Source organism: Vulpes lagopus, chromosome X (genome assembly GCF_018345385.1).
Source record: "Vulpes lagopus strain Blue_001 chromosome X, ASM1834538v1, whole genome shotgun sequence".
Classification (NCBI taxonomy): Eukaryota; Metazoa; Chordata; class Mammalia; order Carnivora; family Canidae; genus Vulpes; species Vulpes lagopus.
In genome coordinates this window covers 23,755,386-23,777,964 of record NC_054848.1, presented here as the reverse complement: position 1 = coordinate 23,777,964, position 22,579 = coordinate 23,755,386, and the positions used below count along the sequence as shown (strand labels likewise).

Genomic DNA, 22,579 nt, shown 5'->3' with positions numbered 1-22,579 from the left:
CAGCATGCTGTACAGAAACTGAGAGAATGAAGTTGAGCAGGGCAGAAAAAAACAGACACAGTAAAGAACAATTTTGAATGCTATAACCACGCCAAGTACTATTGGAAAAAAATCCTATCAGTGAGGAGCGTACACCACCCAAGGATGTGTTGGCAGACCATAAAACTGACTGGAAGAGCTGCAAACAGCTTCCAACTCTGCACGTTGAATTGGCACTCGCAACCACAGGTTGTGCAAAAGCCACACGTAAAGATTTGTATATTCACTCAATCAAGTATTCACTGTGATCTGTTATGATGAACCCTACATGACAGACTAATTTTTTCAGAGATATATCAGGTCTTTATGAAGCTTCTATTCTAACACACACACACACACACACACACACACAGAGAGAGAGAGAGAGAGAGAGAGAGAGAAATAATTATAATAACATAAGTGCTTTAGCACGAATTTGTGTTCTTATCATTGGGGATGATAGAGAGTGGAATTGTATTGCATGCTCTACCAGAGAAGTTGAGACAGGCTTAACAGAGGAGACACCTGAGATGGGTATTGCAGGATGAATAAGAGTTTTCCAGGCAGAAATTAGTGGGAAGCATGTACTAACCAAAGAGGGTTGTGTATGTGTGTGTGTGTCTGTGTATTCAGCATTGTAAAAGAATATGCATGCTGAGAAGTCATTTTGACCAGAGCATGGAGTAAAGCTGAAAAAGAATTCTTCAACTAGGTAGTAAAAAGTGCCTGTCAGGCTAACCTGTTTACAGTTAATCCTGTAAGCACAAAGTATGGATTGGAGGATTTTAAACAAGGGAACATTAGAATCAGGTATAAAGTTAAAGATTGATAAGATCATTTTACATAGATAACAGTTGTCAGTAGTATCACCTACAGGTCAAAAAACAAAACCTAGGAAAACAACAACAGTGATCATGGGAACTTTTTTGTGGAACTTGGAGAGCTAGAAAGAAACAAGAGGGTAAAGGGAAAATGTATAATCAAATACGTCTCTCAAAGGGATATTCGATATTCCTGCATTCAAGCAGCTACTTTGTGCTAGCCACTCAATAGCTTTTCTTGAAGCAATAATAAAGGAAGCCTTGTTCATCACTGCAGCTGGCTAGATCTGCCCAATTTACAATTTCCCCAAACTCAATCACTACATTTTTCCCCTTTTCTACATTAAGGACTATTGCAATTTGCATGTTATATTAGATTCAAAATCTCAAGTTAAAATATGTCACTTATTTGAAACATTCACATCTTCACATTAGTCTGATGCTCAGACGGTCAATTACATGTAACTATTTCACTCTTTAAGCAACAGGAAAAAAAAAAAACCCAGCACTTATAGAAGTTGTATCACTTATAGAAGTTATGAAAGATATAAATATCTTTTTCCCCCAAATCATTTAGCATTTTCTCTACTTTCTTCATTAAAATGCACATCCTAAATTATGTCCATTTTTGGGCTTTTTAAATTCTGGTCTTAAAACTTGCCAATAAAACGAAAGTAAAATGTTATTTTAAATGGGCTCTCTATCTGAAATCATTTAGACACTTAATTGTGCTAGTATATTGAGTTTTTGAATGATAATTACAACACAGTATATGTAATTTGATTACTGGCTCTCTGCTTACAAAAGTTATGATTCAGCTGCACACATTACTGTAGCTACCCAAATCCCATGCTTTGACAAGTAGCATTGTTTTAATAAAGTGGGTCATGAAAAGCAATGATTACTCAATCTCTGAAGATTAAGATAAGTGGTAAAGATTAAGGTAAAACATATTCTCAGATACAGAAAACACAAGAAATGGGAATATAATGATATCTACTTAGAATTTATTATAATCTAAATATCACTTAAGTGAAGTGGTCTTTCCAGAACAACCAGCAAAAATCTTCCATATTTTGAGAGCCTCATTATTTCTGGTGGCCAGGCCACACAGAAAATATCTGCCAAGTTTAATGGTGCTTTTGATGTATACATAGCATCACTGGTCTCTACCAGCTCTATTTTTCAAAATATAAAAGAACTAGACTTCAAATCAAAGAAGAGAATGTACTCACTTGGCATCTAAGCAGATCATGTGACTACCACAGGTACACACAATATAAAGCCAATCAACATAAATGCATTACATCTAGAGTCAGAGCAGTGTATACAAGGCCCAAATGCTGTGTGATTTTGATCTGCTGCAGTAGGAAAGCAAACTCTTGACAGATCTTAGCAGCTTGTACTTGTATAGACCCATAGGCATCCTGGCCCATGTCATGCATTCAGGAGTGAAACTTTGTCTACCAAATAAAAGAATCAAATTTTGGAGATTAGAACCCCTACACACAAAGCCTTCATAGGAATACGAAGACCCCATGGAATTCTCTTCAGATACTGTTGGTTCCTTTACAGATGGACTCTGCTATGTGCGTGGCGAACATAGCCATTAAATATTACTCACTCTCAGGATTTTAATAGAAGGATCACTATCTATATAAACATGGCTTTTTTTCTCAACCCACTAGAGATTCTTGAACCCACCCACCAGTAACTATTCTGAAATAGTCAAACTCCATCCACCCACAACTAGCAGAGGAGTAACAAAGTGAAGTAGGCATGAGTGGCAATAAAAACGCTAGAAAAAGTGGTTCTTCTAAAATAGTTAGAAGAAAACTTACAATATTTAGATCTAAGGAGCATCCAGACAATAATGTGAAGTTTGCCATTCTTCTCTTTCCCGTTCTTCTTCCATTGCTCACCCTTTTTCTAGTGGTAAGAAAAACAATGAACTTTGACAGGAGGAGGTGAATATCTGAACATATTAAGCTGGAAAAAGGAAATGAAGTTGTGTGAAGAACATCCAAAAGAATGAAAGAGTAAGAAAAACTGGCAATAGATTTATTCACAAATTGCCTGTTTAGTAAATTCCAGAGTCAACATCCTTAAAGTATTTTTAGTGAAAGAAGAAATATATACAAATGTATCATTTACCCCTGACTTAATGTAAATCTCTGCATCTATAGTCAGAAAGCCACAGAATAAACTATGGGCACATTCTGTCATCTAGTTTAATTACATGAGGCTTGGCAGGCAGTAAAACATTTGTAAATTCTCTGGAAAAGACTAAGCTATATGAATGAAATATAGAAGAATGAATGTATTTTATTAGAATAGGCAACTGATGATTGGGAAAGAGACAAAATGAGAACATCCATTCAATAGTTGGAAATAATACTTTTTGTTTTGACTTACAAAAGGCTTGCAGTTATAACTATTATTCAATGTTGTCACAAAAAAAGATAGGAAAATAAAGTATTTATTTTCTATTGAATCCCACACACTAAAACCTGCATTTGCAATACACATAAGAATATCTCATTACAATTATTATTTTCTATTTATGAAATATAGAAAAGAACCAAAAAATTTAAATATATCCAACAATTCTAACTCGTTGGACTCTACAAAAGGAAATTGGTTATTCATTAAAATATATAGTGGGAATATCATTTTTTTTGTCAGCTTCTTAACTCTTAGGGAGTTCTCAATAATTTTGTAAACCATCTTATTGCAATATTTAAAAAATTTCCCATGTTAGAGAATATTCATTGCCACCAACTTTTTAAATTATATTAAGTTTAATTTTAAAAGTAAAAAGAACAATGTTATTTGATTTTACTGACATATATGAGCTATTGACTATTGCTAAATATTTGTATACCTTTCTTTGTCCTTTACTAGATGAACCTAATAAAATAGGATCTGCTTGTTTATACCTAGAGCAGATATTCTCTTCCCATGGTGCCAGATAGTAAAATTCCAACTTGGAAGAAAGGGTTCGTGTTGTAATACTTTTGATTTTGGTGTATGTCATGTGAGTTAACTGCTGTGAGACACGTGATAATAGCCAACATTTACTGAGCCCCTAAAATGTGCCAGGTCTCGTGATAAAATACTTTAACCGCACCATCTTATTTAAATCTTCACAACAGTATCATTAGTTATGAATGATAATTATCTCTATTCTATAACTATATTCATTTTATAAATTTTCATCAAATTTACACTGTTCTTGGTTCTTGGGACACCAAAGTGAACTAAGTGGACAAGGATCATTGCTCTTGTGTAGCTAAAGTTGTAGTGATAACCAATAAGTACAATAAATAAGTAACTTATAAAATATGTTACAAGCTAGAAGTGCCTAAAAAATTAAACTGAAAGCTGACAAGGAGTTCAAGAGTGTGGAGGTGGGTGTGTTAAAATTTTAGAGGGTGTGATCAGGGTAGGTCTCATGGAAAAGATGACACATAAATGCCAAAATGACACATAAAAGCCAGAAATGATGGAGGTGAGAAAGTGAGCCTTGAGACCTCTGGGAAATAATGCTCTAGATGAAGAAAACAGCCAGTGCAAAGGCCCTACGGCAAGAATTTACCTATTGCGTTTGAAGAATAGCCAGTTGATGATAGAGAGAAATAAGAAAGTTGGAAAAGCTTGGATGAGTAGGGGAAATGAAGTAAAAGAATTAATAGAGGCCCGTGCCTCTAAACCATCACAAGTATTTTGCTTTTTCTCTGAGTAAAACCAGCAAGCTTTTCACATGATCTGCGTTCTATTTTCAAAGGACAACTGTAGGTGCTGTATGAGGAACAGGTTGTAGAGGGCAATAGCAGAGACAGAGTCAATTTGGAGGTTACTGCAGCAATTTAGGAAAGAGATGATGGAGACTCCAAAAAAGTAGACATGGTGAGAAGTGGTTAAATTCTAGATATGTGTGAAGAAAGTACAAACAGGGCTTGATGATACATTGGATGTGGTATGTCAGAGAAAGAGAAGAATGATGAATGAGTCTAAGATTTTTGGCCTGAACAAATAGAGGGATAAGGGGATCCCTGAGTGGCTCAGCGGTCTAGCGCCACCTTTGGCCCAGGGCATGAGCCGGGGGTCCTGGGATCAAGTCTCAGTCAGGCTCCCTGCATGGAGCCTGCTTCTCCCTCTGCCTGTGTCTCTGCCTCTCTCTCTCTCTGTCTCTCATGAATAAATAAATAAAATCTTAAAAAAATAGAGGGATAAAAGTGACATTGGTTGAGGGGTGTCTGGGTGGTTCAGTTGGTTAAACATCTGTCTTCAGCTTAAGTCATGATCCCAGAATCCTGCGATTAAGCCCCATGTCAGGACCCCCTGTTCAACAAGGAGTCAACTTCTCTCCCCTCTGCTCTTCCCCCCTGCTCCTTCTCTCTCTCTCTCTCTCTCTCTCTCTCTCTCTCTCTCTCTCATAAATAAATAAATAAATAAATAAATAAATAAATAAATAAATAAATAAATAAAATATTTTAAAAAACTGACATTAGTTGAGTTGGGACCACAGAGTAGTGGGGAAAGAGAAGTTCAGGTTCGGACAGGGTAAATGACAAATGTAAAGTAGGTGGTGATGTCAGATAAGCAGTTGGACACACACATTTGGAGTTTAGGGAGAGACTTAAGCAGGGGGGGAGGGGGAAGAGCAGGGTATAAATGTAGGAAGTGGTGACAAAAATGGCATTTATAGCCATGCAAATGGATGAACTTTCTAAGAGGTGAGTGTAAACTGAGAAGACCACAGAAAGCTAAGCCATAGGTCATTCCAACATGAAGAAAAGGCAAGAGACCAGCAAAGGAGACTGAAAAGAAGCAACCAATGAAATACAACTTAAACCAAGAGATTGTGTTATCCTGAAAGCCAAGTGAAGAAAATGTACCAAGGAGAAGGAATGATCCATTGTATAAATGCTGCTCACAGTTCAATTGAGATAAGGATAGAAAATTGACCATTGGCTATAATGGGAAAACTACATAATGTTCTTAACTGCTATATTTTAATAGCATAGTGTGTGAAAATATTAAAATAATAGGATTACCATTTATTATATAGCTACTGCACTATACAATACACTGCACTATAGCTTTACAAATATTTTTACTTTCCCCAGTAATTCTAAAGGTAGGCATTCTTTTCTCTTTAGAGATCTGGAAATCAAAACTCTGAAACACTAAGTGACCTGTCAAAGGTTACACAGCTAATAAATGTTAATGTCAAAATTGAATCTCAGACTTGTCTTGATACTAATGTCAATGCTAGTGTACCATGAGATCTTATGCAATTAGGAAAGGACATATTAATATCTAGAAGAGTGAATATGAAAATTCAATTTTTTAAATTGACGCACCTTTAGCGTTTTAAAAAAAGATTTATTTATTTGAGAGAGATCGAGAGTATGTGTGTACATGTGCATGAGTAGGGGGAAGGACAGAGGGAGACGGACCAGTAGACTCCTCTCTGAGCAGGGAGCCCGAGGAAGAGGAGGATGATGACAACAATGACGATGACAACTACTACTATGACACCAGGCTTGATCCCAGGACCCTGAGATCATAAAGGAGCCAAAGTCAGACACTTAACTGACCAACCCACCCAAGTGCCCCCCAATGGTTTCTTAAAAGCTTCCTCTGAATGAATACTTACATGTTGGGGAAAATTACAGAGGAAAAAGTCACAAAGCTAAAAAAAATATGAGGATTTTTATCACCTTGTAATTTATAAAAGTACAATAGCTACCTAAGTATAGGCCTCAGTCCACTTCTCTTTCACTCATCTTAAAAATTTTTATCAAGTTAATGGTCCTAAAACACTGTTTTCTGCATTATTGATGCTAAAACATCTAAGCTCTCAGCTTGGCATTCAGGGTATCGTATCAACTGACCTGGCATTTTAATGCATGTGGTAGAGCCTGTGTTCTGACCTGAGGGATGGATTAGACACTACCTTTACTATATAAACAACCCTGCATAATTAACACCATTATATGTACTAACCCGGGCTTGTTGTGTTGTTTCAATAAATTCCTTTCTTTTTTTTTATCTTGCTGAGACCAGGATGCCTTGGGAGACCTTTGCTTTTTTGTTTCCTCCCTCCCTCTTTCCCTCCCTCCCTTTCTCTGATCATTATTGAGTGATACTGAGGGCCAGGCACTCTCCTAGGCACCAAAGATATGTGGTGACCCAAATAGACAAAGTCCTGCCCTCTCAGACTTACATTCAAGTTGGAGAGACACACAGAAGTAAATTTTTTAAATGGCAAATTTGATGAGAAAAAGACACAGCTCACAGTGACTTGGGAGCATATAATAATCTTAGGAAAACAGTTTTCTGTTTTCCCCATGGTGGGGAACTCCTAGCATTCAGAAATCAAAGTTATTTCAGTTGGTGCACATTGGTCAAAAGAGATGGGGAGCTGCTTAAATTGAGGCAGAAGTATATCACAGGCAAAATCTGTACACCTCACAGTATCATTGGGGCCAGGTAGTTGTGGATTTAAGCTTGTTATATTTAATGGCTGCTATCTTGGTCTACATAGCTCTTTCTTTGCTTGGACAGTGACTTGGAACTCAACATACTTTGTGCATTGCCCTAAATTATCCCACACTTTATTATTCCAAACATAAAATCAGAACAGGTCTTAAACGAATAAGTTTTCTGAGAGGCTATCCTCTGGTATTAAACAATCTCCACTTATCTTTTGAGATTCTCAAAAAGAAAATTTGTACATATACAAATACACACTTTGAGGGCTGTAATTTTTTCTTAGAGTGGTACTAACTTAAGTATAATAGCTAGGTCTATTTAACATCTGTGGCTTAACTAATGATTCCAGTGAAGTTAAACTGAACCCTCAATTTTTTTAGTACCCTTCAGATCCAAAAATCTGGACTGAAGCCACATAATGGGATTTTATCATGTATTCTTTTTATACTTTTGTAATAGTAGCCATAGTAACATTAAAATGAATAGTATAACTAATAAGAGTGGGCTAGCAGGAGTCCCAAAACCAATATAAGATGAATTTAGACCTATTAGGGTTTGAATCTTTGGTTCCAGGAAATTGAGTGAGGCCAAGCAAGATGCTTAGAGCAATAACCCATGCCTTCTCTGATTATGATCTTAAAAAATTAAAGCTAATTTTAATACTGGAAACAGGAAATAGTAATTATTTTTGTTACTTACAAATACATATGAGGTTTAAAGAGCTTCTGATGCAGTCTGTCCCACTAGGCATCACTCCTCTTCATGCCACCTACATAGCTCCTGAGTAGGAAATTTAAAATCGCATGACTTACCTACTTTAAGAAATGTGATATTTTGTGTGGCAAAGCTAAAATCAATTGACTCAACTCTAGGAGGATAAAAGAAAATTGTACTGTGTACAAACAGCTTGATGCAAACAGTATAAATAGATCAACTTATGAGTCAGGAGCCTTGAAGTTATACTGAATTAAAAAAAATACAGTCACTGTATAGAGATGATGAATCTCCTCAATAAACTTAATATGTATTTGAAAAATAAATCATTTACATCCATAAACACAAGGGGAATATTGTAATAGAAAAGGAGTATCATCTTCACTGAATTCTTGGTCTTTGAAAAATACCATAAACTTTTCTAATTACCAAAGACATGCCAGGACCAGAGAAGAAATGGATCCACTGTTTTCGAGCAGATTTAGTGATGGTGGTCATGAGAACCACTTTTCTCTTTTAAGACAAATCTTTAAAAATACCTAGCAATCTACACCTTTACTTACTTTGGCAATGAGTGAATTGCTCTTTCTAGCCTAGTGCTTGCATTTCGCATGGAGAAAGTACATAATCTGGGAGTATTGGTTGAACTGAATTGAGTTGACCATCTAGTCCAATGTCCGATTGAGTGAGGAGAAAAATAATCAAAGTGGCTGTTGATTAAAGTGAATATGAGGTAATGAATAATTACTTGAGTTGTAGCAGAGAGATTTATATATCTGCAAGGAGGTATACTAAGTTCATCCCTATTCTAATTTTCTATGATTTAATGAGCGGGTGCCCATTTAGAGACAGCCACTACTTTTAAAAATTACTGGCACAATGGTCTCAGTGTATTCAACTTGACTGAATATCTTTATATGAAATAAAAAACAGAAGATGGCTTCTATCACCTCACTAGGACTGAAAACAGCATTTTAAGATCTAAAGTAATAGCACTTCCCTTGCATTAAGGAAATAAATTAATATTTTCACATAATATAAAAGTGAATAGTGTTAAATGAATCTTTCAGAAAATATTGAATTCTAGGATATATTATTTCTATAATTTCAAATTCATTATATTCAAAACTAGCCCCCTCCCCCAATAATCCAAACTGCAGATTGGCTAACACTAATGAAATGTTGCTTTCATTATGTTTGTTCTGTACCACTAAGTCTACACTCAGCTCATTCCACTGCCACTCAATTCACTGTGTCTTGCCTTCTGCCAACTTTCACTATCCCTCTGTAGCCTTGTCCCATACAACCCAAAGAATTGTCTCACTCTCTTTGAAATTCAGGGAACTTGGCCCCATACTACTCTGTCCCACTTCCTTGTCCCTTCCATGACCTCCCACCAAATCCTCCCCTTAACCTTAGAATCAAGCACATAAACAACCAAAGAAAAATGGGTCCTAAATAAACACTCCAGGCATGGATTTTTGACTCCTTCCTTTCTCCTTATGGAAGTCCAGAACACATAGGAGATGCTCATTAAATATTGATAATTTGGTAACTTATTAACAGGAGTAATTACAATATGAATTCAACTACATTCTTCAGAAAACCAGTCTTTAATATTTAACTACATAGAGCAAAGCCTCGTACTCAATAACATTTAGTATCTCTACCCCATTTAACAAATATTTAAGATTTCACAGTATTTCCTAAGTAATTTCCTACAGCATTACTGCAGCATTCCTCAAGTGGCAATGGTCTCAAATGTCCTTATCAGAGCTTCCAAATAGCTTCCATTCCCTCTTCCTGGCCTATGTGTGTACCCCTCCTGTCACTCACAGCTCACAGCTGAGTCCCTCACTGGGCTTTGCACTTGGCAGCAGGAAGCTGCCTTGTTCACAGTTATGCCACCTTCCATGGGGCAGCCCACAGACAATGACTCCTGGATGGGGGAATAGAAAGCCTTGACCCTTGACTCAACTGCAGACAACTGTGAAAGACCCATAGGATACCGTGGGGCTTCAGATGCAACCATACTGCAATTGCTTTCTTCCTCTGCCTCAGAAGCAACAAAACGATCTATTTCTAGGCAACCCAATTGAACATAGATGTTTTCCCCACTAGCCCATAAGCTTTTGACGGCAAGAACTTTCTTTAACATCTTCAGCCCATGTTAAGCACGACCCTTATAGGAAACAGGACCCTCAAATAGTTCTCACTCATTCACATGAAGGAGTTAATCAATTAAAGTGGAAGAATCGCAACTGGAATGAGCGATTCTGCTAATTTAATAGGATCGAAGAACAGTGGTTACCAAGGGCCAGCATAAGCCACACTGGCTGCTCAATAATCACCTGGGAGAATGGCCACGCCTGCATTTCAGCATGGGAGGATCTTAGCCGGTGCCCCTCTGGTTGGCAAAGGTGTCGAACTTGAAAGTTGAAGCTGAGTTGGTAGGGCACTTTGGAGAATATTGAGAAATCATCCATTATCCATTAAAAAGTATGGCGGAGGCAGGGAATATGGATAGAGACTTGAGAGGGCTCTGCTGAAACCCTTCTAAAGCACACCTTGGTGCTCCCACTGACCTCGACAGTTTTTAAAAGAACAAATTCCTATGCTCCTACTCCTACATCCTGCCACAGAATCCTTACCTCAGGGTAAGGGAGTGAGTTTTGACAACTAGACTGTGCTACTTGTTCTTTTAGCTGAATTCTGGAGATCATGCACGTAAGTTTTTAGCTTGTGCCTAAGTAAATTGTATTCCTTTTCATTTTATCTTCAATATTTAGCCATTTCCCAAGTTAGCAGAACTCCCAATATAGAATGATCAGAAAAAGCATGGAAAAAAAACCAATCCTTATGGGTTTGTTTCATTCTACTTAGTAGAAGTGTAGACAAAGTATTTGGTAAGAAAAAGAATTTAAACTCAGCTAAAATGGGGGTTTTTTACTTTAGGAGGCTCGCTTTCTGATGTCCTTCTAAAATATCAAAGTGTTGTGACTATTGGGAGTTAACAAAATGGTGCATACTTGCTAGGAATAAATTCTATTTTCTTTTCTTAAAAGATATTATTTATTTATTGAGAAAAACAGATAGAGACACAGAAAGAGAGAGGAAAGAGAGAGAGAATGCACAAGCAGGGGGAGCAGCAGAGGGAGAGGGAGAAGCAAACTCCCCTCTGAGCAGGGAGCCCAATGTGGGGCTCCATCCCAGGACCCTGGGATCATGATCTGAGCAGAAGGCAGAAGCATAACCAACTGAACCACCCAGGCACCCAAATCCTATTTTCTTATAACTGAATGCATATTATACTTTAAAGCAGTACACTTTTTCCATATGATCTTAATATAAAACCATTTTGGAATTTATATTTCTACCTTGCCATTACATTACATAAAGCATTCTTTTTTCTTTTTCTTCCCAGCTGCCTTCTCCAACTTCCCCTTCTTCCCAAATGAATTGCCAAACATTTTCACTGAAGAGTTACATATAAACCACAGCATTTTTGCTAGGGGGTGGGTGGCAACTTTTTAACTAAGCAAAGAGAGTTTGAATGGATACATTCCATTATAGAATCTTGCCTTCTGCTTTAAAAAAAAGGAAGTTAATTTTAAACTCTGGCTCTGTATTTATCTAGCCCTGGTAAGAGTGGTTTAGTCTTATAAAACAGGAAAGGGAAAAGGAAATGAAGAGAGCCCATGATGGCTATTGGAGAACAGGGGGTCAACACAAAGAAAGTTGCAGTAGTGATGGCACTTAAGGAATCCTTGGGAAATTCACAAAACTGGGAATCAAAGGTACTCTGGAGATATATAATCTTAATTTGTTCCTCTTTTTCCTAAAGCATAAATCTGAGTCGGTCATAAAATGCTCTGTTTTCCTTACATCCCTTTGTTCCTGGCTGCCAGACCTGGAGACTTGGGGCTCCAGCCTTATCTTCTTACATTCTGCATCACCTACCCTGTGATATTATATCTCTGCTCTTGATTTTCCTCTATCAGGAATGTTTTTCTTTTTCACACCAATGTGAGCATCTTCAAAGTCTAGCTAAACCTCATTTCTTTTATCGAGCCTCTCCTCACCCCTCCAAGTGCATGTGTTCTGACCCTTTCCCAAGCCTGTACCATGCTTGCCACCTCTCTGAGAAGTACAGATAGTAGACTGTCATGAATTACAGCTATATATGATCTTGTTTATCACTCCTACTGCTGACTAACCATTTTTGGGCCCAGATACATGACATCGTGCATCTTTGTGTCCCTTGAACACCCTCTTATAGCTCCTTGCACACTGAAGTCATTCAAATATTTATGGTGGGAGTAGAAAGAAGGGAAAAGAGAAGGAAGGAGAAGGAAGGAAGGAAGGGAATGAGGAAAGAAGGGTCAGCCATTTTTGCTCCCTGTCTATTTGTAGATTACAAACTACTAATACTAACCCTTTCTCTTTATTACTCAGTTTTCCTTTTTGGCTTTCCCAACTCAGCAGGTTTTTTTTTTCTTTTTTCTCACTTTACCATATACATCATGGGTTTAGGAGAACTCTGACCTGAAGCTGATCTGTTGTCACTAAATGCTCCAGCATTAGCCCATGTCACAATGAGGTACTGGTGACCTATAAGCCGTGCACAGTGCTGTGCCCCGGAAGTATAAAACACTGGCCTCCCGGAGCTAAGCTAAACTGTTCACTCACTGCGATGATGAGCACACCCACTGACGTGAGCGGCTTGCTCTGTGACTGTGTTATTATGGGCCTGGAGGAGAACCCCGACAAGGAAAAGCAGCAGAATCCAAATCCCCCAGAGACCCCTTGAATGCATTTACTCTACACACTGTGGCACTGGAAACCTCTTGAGTACCATTCAGGAGTTCAGGCATGGTGAGAACAATTAGGGGCTTTAACGGGTATTCAAAAGCCAAGCACTGAGAGCCACTGGATTCATTTGTTACATTCAAATTTTCTCCCTTGGCCACATGAAGCTTTGTTTACACAAAATAGCTGATACCATTTTAAGTCTCTCAGCTTTCCATTTTTACTGCTGTGTTTAGCTCCTCTGACTGTGTTCCTTCTGAAATAAAGTTGGCAAGAGGCTGGGAACATCGTGGTACCCATAGCCAGTGTCATTTCTTCAAACAGGTATGTTCAGCAGCTGCCTACTTAGGAAGACAAGAGGGCACTGCAAGATCCAACCAGAATAAGAGGATGTCCTCCACAGCCCCCTCTCCACCTTATCAGCTACAATGCAATCTATTGAAGCCATTGTTTTCTGGGTCAGAAAAAAAAAATTAATGGTATATTTTCTCCAAATGTCATTATCATACTGTGAATAGGCAAAACCTATTATCCCCAACCTTTTCCTTTAGCATATTAATAATGGCTCATATGTTAAACATCTTACTAAAAATGATAGATACATATGGCTGTATCTCCTTGACTTAGTAGTGTGTAGTGGTAGCTCAGCAAACCAAATATAAATAATATTGCCATCATTAATCACAAATTGGTTCATTATCATCATCTATGTAAACAGAGTGACCCTGTTGATGAAGAAGTGAAGTATAGAATTCCATCTCTTCAAAGAGGGATCAAATGTGGCTAAAAGATATTCGATAAGACCTCTAGGTGGATGACTTTGGAAGCAAGAAGGCAGCACACAACACTGACGGCAATCCTAAAAGCCAGAGAGGTTCATTGCAGGATGTGTGGGAAAGCCAAGGAAAAGGAGGGGCTCCAAAGAAGAGCAATCCCTTGCAGGTAGGGAGATACAAAGTTAATGGGAAAGAGGACAGTATGGAAAAGCAAGGAGGTCCCACGAGTGACCTATTTTCCCAAATTTCCCTGTATTGTGTCTCCAGATATCAAATGATGTCAAGAATGTACGGTGTCCATAAAGAAAAGATAATATCCACAGATTCTAAGTGGTGAGCGATTGTGAGTCAATTAAGTGAGATAGAGGCCGAAAGATTATATACACTACAATCAACTTCAACAGGAACAATTATTTATCCTAAACTTCACACTACTAAAAAAAAATCTTATGCCAGGGCACATTGCTACATAACTAAAATACTCAATCGATGACTTGTATCATATCTGAAAAGTGGAATCACACATCATGGGAGAGCAAACAAATTTTTGAGATCTTGGAAACAATTTCATTCCTCTGGTTTAAAATTTCTTTGTTGGCTAAAATGACATAATGGGGCATCCCTATACTTCTACACTTTATATAATTTTATTAGATTTGTATGACACTACCGTAATCAGCTCTGGCTACATTTATAATAATTCATTTCTGGGCAGCCCGGGTGGCCCAGTGGTATAGCGCCACCTTCAGCCCGGGGTGTGATCCTGGGCACGCGGGATCGAGTCCCACGTGGAGCTCCCTGCATGGAGCCTGCTTCTCCCCCCCGCCTATGTCTCTGCCTCTCTTCCTCTCTGTGTCTCTCATGAATAAATAAATAAAATCTTAAAAAAAAATAATTCATTTCCATTTGACTACAAATAAAAAGAATGTTTTATATTTTAAAATGTAATTATTCCATAATATCAGACACTTTTATGCTACAATAGTTCAACTTTAAAATTTAAAAGTGAATTTACCTGTGTTGGAATTTTAAATATATATTCTTCGAAAATTAGATCCTCCAAATCTGCATATCCAAAAAATCTAATTCCTTTGACCCACATTTCACCATCATATGTACTTGCCTTTTGTTTTGTATGTAAGATAACATGATGCATGTGCATATGCAAGTATTTTGGGTATAGACATATAGGCCTTTTATTTATCAGAGCTGCAGGAGTTACTCTAAGAGGTCTAGAATCTAGAATATATACCAAAGTTTTGTATAAATAAATAATGTATTTCAAAAATATAAATAGATCTTGCTGTGACTATACACAAATTCATTTTAAAAGAACGATCATATTCATAATTATCATTATTATTATGATGCATTTGCTCAATCAACTGATACCAAAAGTATCATTTTGGTATCAGGTACAAATTCATTTTAAAAGAATGATCATATTCATAATTATCATTATTATTATGTTGCTTTTGCTCAATCAACTGACACTGAAAGTATAACTATGATCAAGTGGCCTCCCAATTTTTTTAATTATGAAGGGGAACTTTGTGGCAGAAAATGATGAAGATCACTAAACTAATTCACAGTTGTATTACATGTAAATGTTGATAGGGCAAGAACCTACCAATTAGTTCACTTTGATCAGACCATGACAAAATAAACCACTGTATGAATAATTTTATGATTATTCATACAGTGATTTATTTATAATTATAATTCACATAAAGTGTAAGCTACATAATTAACAAACATATTGAAAGAGTGATAGTCTATAATTATATGATCACAATTTACAGTCCATTGCATTTTTTTTTCTCAATCCAAACTCCACACACTATTTCCTGACTTAGGAAGTATTACAAAATACAACCTAATTTTACTCTTACATATATATTCTTAGATCTGTAGCTCTTATATGAACAAAATAGCTCAGTGCCATTTGTTGTATTTTATATAATGAACATGGCAACTATAACACTCTTTGAATAGCTTGTAATGAAAAAAAATTACTTTTAATGTTTTAATATGAAACAGGAAAGAGCAGATTTTCAGAGGAAAAATATTAAAAGTGCTTTCCTTTCTCCCTCTGCTTTATCCACAGTTCACTGCTTGGTAATTTCAGATCGTGTGATAGGCAAGCAATGCCAGGCCGGTCAGTCATCCCTTCTGTAAAGCTAAAAGCCTTAGGAGTCTTAGAGTTTTGCCACCTGCATATTGTTTCTAGACATGGGAACCAAAAAAGTGTGTCAATTAAGGATTTTTCATTGTAAGCCAATGGTCAGGGTAAGCAGCAAGGGAATGTCCATTGAGCCATGTGGTTGGCCTGTAATGGAATGCTGTCTGCAGTGTAAGATACTCCAGGGTGGCATTCTCTGGGTGAAAATTAAAAGCATATTTGTAAGGTGATTAGCAGAATTTGTCAAATAAACAAGCCTGTTTACATTCCCATAATATTCCTTTGTAAATCTGCCTGAGCAAATCCAAAGCATTTCCATCAGTCATAAAAGAATATGCATTTTAAAATATATAGGAAACCAAGAAAATGCTGGCTATTTATAGGCATCAGTGAAGTCAGATAAACGCGCAAGATCAAATTCATCTGAAACAAAGAAGTATCAAGGGTACTTAACATAAAAAGCAAGACCCTGGGAATTTAGAAAGAGAAGGTTGTTCTTTAGCAGAAAACATGTTTAAGTCCATGTAAATTTATTTTTATTTAAAGGGTTAATTTTCCATTTTTCAATTTTACCTTAACCACGATATTAAAAACTTACTTTTTCACCTGATTATCTAGTCACTTAAAAACATCTATGGAAAGGCACATCGCTAACTATGCCCTTCTTATGTGTGTAAATATATTTATGCCAAAATACAAGAACACTAAGGAAATGCAGTGTTAGTGGTGACACACAGGGGATTGCCTCCCCCTAAAGAACGTTAGTAATTATTGCAATGAGCAAATTCCAAAACAGAACTATTATCTTTATATTCTTATGTCCTCTATTACACTTAGTATTCAAATGCATTGTGCTTTTGGTAATAAAGTGACAGAAGAGAGTAGCTTTTTGGTCAATTGACCCAGTTTAAAGCGGTAGCAACAAGTTTGTGAACCTTTGTGTATTGTTGTTAACCAAAACAGAAACACCTAAGTACTCAGGAGCATTTAAACAAAACAAAACAAAACACCAAGTAATCAACTTAAAACACTCTCACTCACAAAACCCTTAGTTACCATTCTTTGAATGTTACTCAAAAGCAACTGTTAGTTACTTAAGGTAACTATATTACCATATGAGTAGTGCTGAAAAAAACTGAGTACTGAGTGGAAGTTAGCAACTAAAGCCTTTAATTCATCTGTTACTTAGTCACTGAACAATATTACCTACCAGCTAACTGTTATTGGGACTAGAAAGAGCTTATAAAGATTTACACTAAAAGTATGAGGAAAAAATGCACTGTTCAAGTCACAGGACTTTGGAAAACCCTTAATAATAATAATTGCATATATTTCTAAAGCATAGACTGATGGTGAGCCCTTAGACACATATTTCTTTAGTGCAATATGTTAATTACCCTATTTAAAAGGATTTTTTATTTTAAAGGGTTATCTTGAATCCTGAAAGGTGAAATATGGGGTCAGAAGTCACAAGGCTGGGTAATTGACAGAGCCTGGAGTGTATTTCGGGCTCTCTGACTCAGCCCCAAATTCCACAATACCTGGATGTCTCAGAGAGCTGGGCTCCTTCCTCTCTGACATTCCCGATATAACTAATAGAAATAGGATTGGAATTTAATAACAAAAATGCTGACACGGTTTTATCTATAGCTGCCCAAATGGTGCTATTACAATTAGGCTTTATAAGTTGTGCATGATCAGAAAACTTGCTACTTTTAAATCTTATTAATCAACACTTGGGTGCTTTGGGTGCTACATATTTTAAAGTAGTCTGCTTTATAAAAACATGAGATTTACCAAACAGCAAGGATCTTATCTGTTGTAAGACAAAATATATCCCAAACACTTCAGTTTACAAGACTAAAAGAATCTGAAATATAAATCTTAAGTTAATCCTAAAAGTTCATTTGTTCTTAAATGTTTTATGCATTAACAATAACATGGTTTCAACAATAACATGATTCGTTCACATACATTGCAAACATAATAAATATCTCTTTTAAATTATTTTTCTAGTTTTAGGAATATTGTGATTACTTATCAGCTAGATTTCCTGACTTTGCTGAAGCAACTAGTTAGGGAAAAAAATGAGTACTTTCCATATTTATAAATGGTATTTCTTCTCCTAGTCTCCCCAGATATTTTCTAAACTTAACTACATAACTTGGGCTGATAAAAGGGCAATGAAATAGAGAAATAGATACTGTATTTTCAATTATTCACTGCCTTCATGTTTAAGTGCTTTCCTATTAAGCAACGCTTTTTATTATTGATTTGTAGGATACTGAAGAAAAATGCTGTAACCTGCCTCAGTTACATAATCCTCTACGAAAAGAAAGTAACAGGTTACAAAGTGCCATTAAAATAACTGAAACTCTTTCCTAATGTGAATATATACAATCTTCAAGTAGAAGGACAGCAATCACATGGGAACATATGTTTCATGGTCAGTATCTTTTTTTTTCAGAGCCTTCTTTTTCTTTCTAGTATTATTTCTATCCCCCTACCGAGCTTATAAAGCCTCCAGAATATGCCCTGTTTGCTAACATATGTATGGCTTATGTCAGAAAACAAACGAGGAAGTCATTTATAAAATATTAAAATAAGGAGTACAAGAAATATCATTGCAGACTATATTTCTGCACATAGTTGGAGACTAACAGCCTGGAAGCAGCCGTAGTGTTACCCTGACCCCTGAAGGAAGGAATCAGGAGTTAACTTCACATCCAATTTTCTCCACAATATGAACACCAACCAAGCCTCCAAATCCACTAGCACAATATATCAATATTTGGGCATGCCCTGCGGAAATAGCAAAGTGGTCTCAAATATCGGAACTCAGAATTTCATTCTACCATTCCACCATTCTGATGTGGGGTAAGCAGATCTTTTCAAAGTTACTTAGTGGATGTCTAGATCCTGCACCTGACTCCATAGGAAAAACAGAAAGCATCATCTCATCCCCATGATAGAAAAGTCCTTTAGCCTTCTTGGGAAAAATAAACAGAACGGGAAAAAGGAAATAGCACAACTAGATGAAAAGATGATTTAATTCAACAGGGTTAGGATTTGAGCAGAGTTGCATTTTGAGGGAATTTATGATTTATTGAAGGAGAAACGATCCAGAAACATTAGAAGGCCAAAAGGAGCTGATGTGTATCTTCTTAAAAAAAAAAAAATCGCAACTCCAAATAAAACATCAGGGTAAATGACATTTTATCCTGCAGTATTCCCTCCTCTGTACAGTGAGCACAGTGCATTTATCTCATCTCGTGGTAAAAGTCATAGGCGGCTGCAACATGTCTTTAAGCCATTCAATAAGTAAAACTTGAAAATGGATTGCTCTTTATTTCTGAGATTTGTATTAATAATGAATTCATTGCCATTTATTTTTTAATTTAACAAGACATCATTACCTTGAAAGGTTTTTACTTCTCTTTTCCCTGAGGGTTAAAATGGCCCAGAAAGAGGTCTGTTGAGGCAAAGATAAAGGTACAAAACACTCACTTCTGACACACTGTGGAAGCAATCTTTTTTTTTTTTTTTTTTTTTTTTTTTTTTTTTTTTTTATGAGGGAAACACCAGGATGAAATCTGCATTAAGCTCTACTAGGGAAAATGCAAGAGGACCCCGAATAGTCATTCTGTTCACAGTCTTCATTTCTACCGATTTAACTTTCTGATCAGTTGGGGTCATTCATGTCAATCATAGGGTACAGAACTATGACCTTGGCTGGGATCATCAGCCCCAATTACTCGATGGGGCACTTGTGAAACATTGCGGACTCATTTTGACTCTCCACGGGTGTGGCTAAAATTGCTCCTGTCCAGCTCTACAGCTTGCATAGACGTGCTGTCCCTCAGAAACTCACTATGAGAAAACTCATGCTACATTTGCCACAGAGATCAGGGTTTACAGGACCCTTGGAGCTAATCTCTGTCTGCCCGCCTCCTCCTCTGTTAGCTGTTTCAAGCCTTCAAAAGTTAACAAGGTGATGGAGCCTCCCTCTATACAATCATTTCATCTCACTATCGTTGACTGAAGCTCGCTGATGTAATGAAGTTACATAATCACCGATTATGCACGACTTCCATCCATCTTCCTACATATCCACATATCTTCTCCCCTCCCCTTCAGATCAATCTACCAGGTGAGATTTATAACACATGTAAATGCTCCATTCTCTCATCATAGGTACTGAATATGGGACTTTAGCATTGCAGTACAGTGCACTGAACCACGTCATCAGTATTGATTTTTTTATCCCATTTCCCAGGCAGAATATGCTTAAACATCCTTCGTGCTCTAGTCTCTAACTTTTTACTGAAAGGGTAAAATAGATGTAGCAGATAGGACACATCCTGAACTTAAGGTTAAGGGAAGTGTGTAATTGTCTGCATTTCCAAAGCTGTCTGCATTGCAATAAAAGGATGGTCTCTGCTTCCAGATCTTCAACTCCCCTGCACGTGGGTCGCAGCTTCAGCTATTTAGGGTATTAGGTAAATAATTATATTATTGGGCTATTGAACTTGAGAAAGAAAGCATTTGGTGATATTTAAAATGATATTGCATGACTCTCTATTTTTGCTCATCATTCTCAGCTTTTTCTTTTCTTTTCATTCCGAACGGTAATCCAGTGGATAAAAAAGTAGCGAAGGGTACTTAATAATCTCCAATAATCACAACCGAGAGAATAATTAATGGTGATTATCACCTTAAAGTTTAGGAACTTGACAAGTGGGATGTCCCTGGTCCCATTGCGGCTGTGAAATGCAGCAGAATGCTGCACTGAGTTGAAAACATATTTCTTTTAATGAATAAAGAGTAGCTCGTTTCATTTTAAATAGGGCTCTTCAGTAAGTGTTCCTTTCACTGCTGCTACCCCTTCCAGAACACAGGAGCCACAAATATTGCATCCAAACAATAGAGTGTCTACCCGGAATTAATTCAAGACACTCTTCCATATCAAAATAATTGGAGGGGGAAGTGATGCTTTGATTTATTTTCAATTACACTCAGAATACAGACCTACACACACACACACACACACACACACACACACACAAACGCACACGCACACACACCAACACACCCAACTGCAGTTATTCCATTCAGTGCCAATAACGGCCACATCACAGCCATCAAGGCGATGCAGCAATCATCCAAGTCACCCATTCCCATTACAGATGCCCAAGTTTGCTCACGCCACTGATGGGTTTGCATATATAAAATGACCTTACCCACAACAGTCTTCCAAATTATTCTCCTCTGGATATCAGTCGGCAAGGTAATTGCTGGTCATCACAATGCGTATTCAGAAAAATCCACGTTTTACTCCTGTGTTCTTTTTCTTGTTTTTGCTAGCAATTAATATCGTGAACAAGATACCCATTCACAAATGCCAAGTTCACCATAAAAGCAGATAATTCCATACAGCTCTTCCCTACAAGACTGCCTCCAGTTAGTTCTCAAAGTGCCCGATTGTTTGGTGAAGATACAATCCAGGTGCAGAGCAGGGGGGGAAAAGACGACTAGGAGAAAAAAAGAAGAGGCAGATAGAGAAGGAGACACTGAGAGAGGAGAGAGCAGAAAAAGAGGGAAGAAATTTTTTTTAAAGGAGGAAGGAAAAAGGCCGGTAAGTGAGGAAGTCTGAGAGCTCTAAGACAAGAATCGGAGTCTTGCTTGCAAATCTTCTGTATACATGTAGCCCTTCAGATCCTCTTGGTCCCCAAGTAAAATTTCCAGATCCGGGATGCAGCCATAAGAAAGAATCCTATGATATTTCACAAGTATCCCGCAATAACAGATCCGACGGGGTTTTCCTTGTACAGTACTGCTGTGTGAAAGCACACAACCCCTGCTGTTTGGGAAGGTGTCTCCTGGGTCCTAGCTCTCTTCAGCAGCCCCCAAAAATGATTTTTCAGAAAAGAGTAGGGGAAAAAAAAACAGCTTTGCGTTTGCCTTGAATGATGCTAATCCTGAGCGAAAACGACAAGCAACCCACGAATAGCACGAGATCTTGATTAATAGCCACAATCCACTCAAAATATCCCAGGAAAGAAGGAGCGAAAACAAGAAAGAGAAACTGCAATGCATAAATGATTCCAGTGTTTCTACAAGATCGGTTCATTTGATTGAATGCATTCTCTGGGTTTGCTGCAAGTCATAAAGAAGATAGTGTTACTGCCACCCAATGGATATTTTAGTACTAGCCAATCCACAGAACGCCACCGCTTTGCGAGTTTTAGTTTTCCGAAGACTAAAGAGGAAGGAGGGTAGCCTGGGAATCTTTCGGAAAAGACCCTGAGAGGCCTCAAATAACGGGAATCTGTCTTTCCAGGCAAAAGTGGACGGCAAACGTGGACGCTTACCCATTCCCGCGTTAGTCGCCTTAGAATTAGGGTTCCATTTCTCTAGGAGGCGGAAAGGTACCCAGAGCGATCCCTAAACTGACAAGCCGACAATAACCTCCTTTTCATCTCTTCTCTTTAAAGCACATTTGTTATTGCGCGCGATCTCTCTCTCTCTCTCTCTCCCTGCGCCCCCCCCCCGCCCCCGAGCCATTCTCAGTATCACTTTAAGCCGGGTTGCTAAAGGGAGGGGGCTGCTCCGAACCTCAGGGGCCAGAGTGATAATTGTTCCTAAAGGGCAGTTTTGCAAAGTGCTTCAGCCTGTATTGATATGTAAACTGCGAGTCCTCCAGGCAGTGACCCTCCAGGCCGCTGCTCTTTCAGTTTGGGGAGGAGCAGTATCTT

At 37.6% G+C, this 22,579-nt stretch overlaps 1 protein-coding gene across 1 annotated transcript in view; it reads right to left on the bottom strand.

The window, feature by feature from the left end:
- IL1RAPL1 (interleukin 1 receptor accessory protein like 1) overlaps positions 1 to 22,579 on the bottom strand; it is a 1,386,881-nt gene that overhangs the window by 1,363,845 nt on the left and 457 nt on the right. The window contains exon 2 of the mRNA XM_041740328.1: positions 21,065 to 21,980. The gene's annotated coding sequence lies outside the window, so the exon portion shown is untranslated. The remainder of the gene's footprint in view (positions 1 to 21,064; positions 21,981 to 22,579) is intronic.